This window comes from Delphinus delphis, chromosome 9 (assembly GCF_949987515.2).
Source record: "Delphinus delphis chromosome 9, mDelDel1.2, whole genome shotgun sequence".
Taxonomy (NCBI): domain Eukaryota; kingdom Metazoa; phylum Chordata; class Mammalia; order Artiodactyla; family Delphinidae; genus Delphinus; species Delphinus delphis.
In genome coordinates this window covers 96,145,517-96,152,214 of record NC_082691.1, presented here as the reverse complement: position 1 = coordinate 96,152,214, position 6,698 = coordinate 96,145,517, and positions in this window count along the sequence as shown.

The following is a 6,698-nucleotide window of genomic DNA, read 5'->3' as shown; positions in this document are numbered from 1 at the left end:
GAGAGCCCTTGACTTCTAATGGCTGAGCAAAGTAAGCAAACTCCTGATCTTTGGGCAGAAGTGACCGATCTCTGCTGTTTCATACTGCCTCCTGGGAGTGGGTACTGTGGTCACAGGTGCCGGAACTGCCTTCTAAACCACCCTGGCTATCCTTTCTGCTCCACTGTGGCTTCCCTTGGTTCTCCCTCCAGCCCTTTGTTTTCTCGGAACGTGAAGTCTCATAGACTTGAGCTCCTCTCATTCTGCCAGCTCTGACCTATCAGCGTTTTTGTTTTCTTAAGTCACCGCCCCTGATTCAATGATCTTGGGGTCATTGAGAGTTAAGCATACAAGGCTCGACCTGACTTTTCAACTAGTAGTGACATGTAGGAGAGTTAAAACTTACCACTTAGGGAGTTGATCCTTCCCACGGAGCGCCCCTGTCTGCAGGGTGTTTGCATGTGCGAACCGTCTAGCGCCCCAGCCTTCTCTTGCCTTCGCTTTGCACACTGGCGTTCTCTTCTTTCTTCTTTTCCATTTCTTGATGTTTGCTCTTGATGAGTGGGCTTCTGAATCAGGCCTGTCATCCTATACCAAGATCTTGATATCTTATTTGGGCCATTTCCTCTATAAAGACCAGAGAGGACAGAGAATGATACAGTAGAAAGAGGATGGGATTTAGATTCACATGGGGTGCTTTGGGCCAATTTGAATCCCACCCTCGCCACTTGCTTAATGCAAAAAATTGGCATATTATCTTCCTGTGCTTCATCTTCATCTTTCCAGGCCTCATTATCCTGCTGTCTTAAGTGGGGATAATATCCAATAATCCCTGCCTCACTGGGTTGTGGTGGTGAGTCAGCAAGGTAACGTATAGGATCACCTCAGTGCAAGTGTAGAAGGTGATTGGTAATGGTTTCCTTTCGTAACAGTGCCTGATAGTTCTGTATGTTGAATGAATAAATGTACAATATCAAGGTGATAAGAGACGGGAAAAGTAAACCCATTCAAAGTAAAGTTATTTGAAAATGAGAGCTGTATTCAGTGGGGGAAAAAAGTAAAAGGTTCTCGTTTGGGGGGACATGTTAATTGCAGACAGTGCCCTTGAGATCCAGCCATGGTGCAGGAAGGACAGAGAACTGGCCTCTATAGTTCTAGGTATTGGGAGCAAAGGGATTACAGTGACCTTCTTTGAAGCAGGGACTCATCAGAGTTCTCCCTGGGGCTGTCACTGCCCTGACCCGATGCCACCATCCCATGTTATTGGCTGTGTGGCCTCCCACTTGGTTAACTGACCCTCCACGGATCCAGCACTAGTTCTTTGAATAGTACTCTGGCCTTTCTGATTCTGCTTTTTACCTGATCCCGTGACCCACCTTTGAACCTTTCTGAAGTGATTTTGAACTCAGTTCTTTTCTTAACTTGGCCAACCATGGTCTGTCTATCTTTCTCCTTTAAATCCACCCTGACTTGGCCAGTGTGGTTCTTAACTATCCTGTTCTATTCTGATGAACATGTTTTTCTTTCTCATCCTTGGTTTCCCTTTATGTCTTTCCTCGGTTTCCCTTTATTTCTTTTCTCAACCTTTGTACATTGGTGCCAGCCTAAATGTAATGTAATTGCCTCATTCTTTTTTTCATTCGTTGACTTAATAGTCATTTCTAGAAGTCAATATACAAAAACCAACTCTCTGCCCCCAAAGAGCTCTCAATCCAATGGAGGAGAGAAACAAGTAGCAAATAATGATAGCAGAGTGTGATGAGTATTATGCTGATATCTACACAAAGTGTGACGCATAAAAGAGAGAGCACTGCTTGGGGAGCAAGAGAAGCCTTCAAGGATAAGGTGATGTTTGAGTTGACTTGCCTTTAAAAAGTACACTGTTACATGGTGGAGAGGAGGCTAGAGTTAAGGCATACCAACAGTGGGAATGGAATATGCAAAAAGAGAAGCACAAGCACATTCTGTTCAGGGAAGAACAGATAGTGGGCTTAACATGAAGTATGGTAAAGAAATGGCAGAGACAAAAAAAGAAGTGGTAACTATGTAAGGTGGTGGATGTTAATTAGCTTGATTGTGGTGATCATTTCATAGTGTATATGTATATTGAAACATCAAGTTGTACACCTTAAATATATACAATTTTTATTTGTCAATTATCCTCAATAAAACTGAACAAAATCCTTTAGAGGAGACGCATCTCTGGAAGCATAAGGTCCAAACTCTCAGTAGCTTGTATGGCCTTCAAGACGTTTCATGGCCTGACTTCTCACTCTCCCCAGGTCTCTGGAGGCTCATAGCTCTTGAAATTTCTCCTATAGGTATATTTTTAACTTGGGCACATATATCATAGGAAAATATATATGCCTCTGCATCTTATTCAATTAAACCTCTTCAAAACGTCTGGGAAATAGTGTCTGAGAGTGACCACATCTTTCCACAGAATGGTTACAGCCTTGGAGAGTGCCAACAGTTATCAGGTGACAGCAGGATCCTATCCCGTATTGCAGTAAGCAGTCCCTGGAAGTGCTATTATTCGTATTGTCTTACTTTTTTTGAGTGTTTCATTTGGGAATGTTTCAGAAGTTCTCCCATCCCCAAATCTTGGAAGATAAGGATGGATAAAGATGGTGATGATCTCTGTTGGCAAAGAGACTAAAACCAATGAAGCCCATTTAGTGGAGTTCTGGCTCTATCGCAGTGGTTCCCAAACCTGGCAAATCAGCAAAATATTTAGGGAAGATTTTTTTTCTTTGTTATTATTCGTTGGTTTGTTTTTAAGTGTCCCATGTGATTATGATGAGAAGCCAGATTTGGGACTCTTGATATAAAAGCAATGGTTCTTCACCAGAGGCTTTTATCATAATCACCTGGTAAGTTTTATGAATTGACTGTTGCCCCAAATCTATGGAGTTTCAATGGCACAGGTTCAAGCGGAACTATTGGAAAATGGCTCCTCGCTGGTTTGGACGCGTGACGATAATGGGGACTCTCTGATCTACAGCAATGGTTTTAAAACAGTTTTTATCTGACTTGCTATCAATCAAAATATTTCAACAAGTATCCCCAGTATGTGTTTTATTCATTTGTAAACAATATACATGTACTTCTTTATATTAATGTGAAACAGACATTTTCAATAATGAGATGAAAACAAATATAATGAAAAGTTCTAATATTTTCATCCCATTCTCCCAATAGATCCACTGAGCATCCTGTTGTGTGGACCCCTGATAGAAAGAACGGGATCAGTGCTTCCTTAACTGGACCTCAACTCTTATTTAGATTTTATGATCTCCTGTAGCTGTCTAGAAGCAGAATCACCCCTGCCCAACCCAAGTAAGGCACTCTCACTCAATTATTTCATTCATTCAGTCATCCAACATATATTTCTTGTGTTCCCGTTATGTGAAAGGCATCGAATGAGAGGCTGGGGATATCGTGGTCCACGTGGTCCTTATAATGTCAGCTTATATTACGACAACACATAAACACTAGACAAGTGATTACTTAATAATTACGTTATTATAATCTTAATGGGTACAAAAGGTACATATGTTTAACCTAAGAGAATAACTTTATCTGGAGAGTTGGAGAAATCAATAGTTTGGAAGTAATATTTCAGCTGAACTCTGAAGGATGAATACAAATGAACTAGGAAAAGAGGATGGGAAATAGGGTTTCAGGAGGAGGTAAAGATTTGAAAACCCTGAGGCGGGAAGGTCATAGGCTCATTTCAGGAACTGAAGGAAAGCTGGAGTGTTTCAGATCTAGGGGTCAGGGTGGAGGGAGGGACATAGGCACAAAATGAAACTGATGCTGTGAGTGGAGACCAGAAATTATGGGGGCCTCGGGGACCACATTAAAGATTTGTCTTTATCCTGAGGGCAAGGGAAGCCATTGAAGGATCTAAAGCAGGGAGGTGACAGGGCTAAAAGTGCATCTCAAAATGATCACTTAAGAATATAATAAATTATCTGTAATCTTTCCCTTCTTATCTTTTGACTGTATTTAGGAACCTCTGCTTTTCCATTGCCCTTAGCTTACACTTTCCCTGTTCCTACTTTCTGCAAACTTTTACACAGCCTTCAACATCCAACAGTGAGGTTACTTCCTTGGTGAAGCCGTCCCGCTTCTCTAGTCCAGACTTCCTCACCATTTGGAGCTGATCTCCATGATAGCACTTCCTAGGTTTTATTATAATTTACCTGCTTAATTGTTACTTGGGGAGGGCAGGTGCAGGAAGTTGGAGTGATTACAATCTTCATGGCACACTGTGGTCTCTGGTTCCTTTGGTTTGTTCGTTTCCTCCTTTGTTTTGCTCATTTACTCCTTTTGTATTAAAAAAAAACCTCTGTATTGTTTGCATGGGCATATTTTTAACTTAATTTACATAAATGCTGCTGGGCTATCAATCTTATGATTTTCACTTTTTCCGATCAGAATAAATTTGGAAGGTCTAGTCATTTTTTTCTGTGAACCCTTATCCCTTCATTTTTATTTTCCTGTTGCCCTATTTGCTTCTTCTGTCCTCCTTTAATTTTATCTTATATGTGCATATGCATGTGCAAATATATATTTATGAGCCATGTTATATTCTTTTTGGTATGAGAAGTACACACACAGAGATACATACTGATATATACATAAATGTTTATACCAGCTCTTACATTAGCAGGAAGAGGGAGTTAGGGTCCCAAGAATTCCTCTGATGGGGGCTTAAAGTCAAATATTTCTTCTATCATTTATATAAATATGTATTTTATTTTTTTCTCTTATTTAGGAGAAGCTGGAAAAGTGCATTATGTCTTTTGTGTGTGTGCATTTTGTCTTTTTTAGACTAAAATCTCATCATATTATTGAAAGAAAAAGTTGGGTCTTTGTGTATTGCCTCTCCTGATGGCCGTGATAAAAGGCAAAAACTGATAACCACGTGCTGGTTATTTTGAACACAGAGATGATCTTATTAGTTAAACACTGTCTTTCCCTTTTGCTAGTAGAAAGTCATTGGCCTTATTCCTAATCTCAAGCCCTGATGTCTAATTCTGGAAGTATCTTGTTCCCCCTCTCAAAGTCCCCAGGAATTGTCCTTGGGTACAAGTGTACCTCTTCCACCCTAATCCATATTGCCCCATTCTTCTCCCAAATGCAGCCACAACCCCCACAGCTGCACAGCAGTTTTCCATCCTACTCCTAAGAGCAGGCCCATAGTACCCTGGTGTCACCGTGCCCCGAGAGGTCGTGGCAGCAAAGGGAGAGGGGGTGACCAGTCATGTATTGCCGTGTCACAGTTTTGATTGCCAAGGCACAGAAGAGGAGACAGAAAAACGGAGACAAGAATGAAGATGAAGAGAGAGAGAGAGAGAGAGAGATGCCATTCACTTCAGCAGAAACATCGTTCTAGTTCCTTATGATACAAATATTCCTGCTTCCGTGGCTCCCTCAAGACAGGGCTACTGGAGCCATTAAAGACGTAGAAGCAAAATATTTAAAAGAGTTAGGAGGACAGTTCAATCCTATCCTTTTTTGATGTTCCAAGAGTTCCAGAGAGGTTGTGATCTAAAAGATCAGACCCCTAGCTCCTAGGTAGTGGCCACGTGGGCTAAGCATCCTCTCGATAGCTCAGGCTACCAAGGTTACTGAGCACTTACTTTAGATCGTCTGTGTTCGTGATATCATGACTGCATAAATTCAAGGGAGGGTGCTCATTGTTGTGGGACATAAAATGGCAATGATGACATGGACTCTGTCCCTGAAGAATTTGGAAAATGTAGATGCCAATGATAACATTCTAAAGCAGGCTCTGATAAGGAGGTAAACATCGATGCCAGGGAAAGTTAAAGGAAAGTGTGATTAAAGTGGTAAGGAAAGGCTCCCCTGAAGAGGTGAGCTGCCCCTGGGTAGAAAGTGTGGGCGGGTGTGGGAGATACATTCCCACGATGGCTGATACTCTGCGCCGCTCCTGAATACCCAGCTTCCATTCCTGACACGTGCCTGACAGTGGTAAAAGCAACATTTTGGAGAAGGAGTGGGCAGCAGGGTGAGCGTGAAGCCTTGAGACATCAACTCGGGTATGTGTGGAGGTGGTGGAACCATCATCACCTGAAATAACCTTCACCCTCGTGGCCCACATCAACCTCCCCCAGCACGTTTTTGCACAAAGTGCTTCTTTCAAAGAATCTTCCACAAATTTGGTCCCCAGTCAAAACGTGTTTTGGATTTCTCGTTTCTGAAGGAAATGTGAGTTTTCTGCTTGGCAGAAGCTATAGCGCCATCTTGTGGAAATAAACGCTTTAGGTCACAAGCCTTTTTGTTCTGAAAAGAGTAGTCGTCTTTGCAAAAATCAATCATGAAATGTGTTCTTGGCTCTAAATCATGCTTGGAACACACAATTTACAAGTAGCAAAAGGTTTCTCATAGATTCTAAATCTTGATGGCTGAGTCAGCAGCTCTCAATCAGTGGCAACTTTCTTATTTTCAGAATAATGCTGTACACTTAGGATCCAATATTCTCTCACTTTAGGATTATTTCTTTTAGGCTCTGTGTCCTCAGGTTTGGGTTTTAACCATGTCCCAAGGGATCCCGTCTTCTTTGAAGTAGCAAAGCAACTCTAAATCCCCAATGAAAATAAAGGAGGAAACACTGGCTGTCATGGCTCTTTTCAGAGGAGTTGAGAAAACGAGGTCCTTTGTATTTAAGGAGCTAAAACACTGTAATG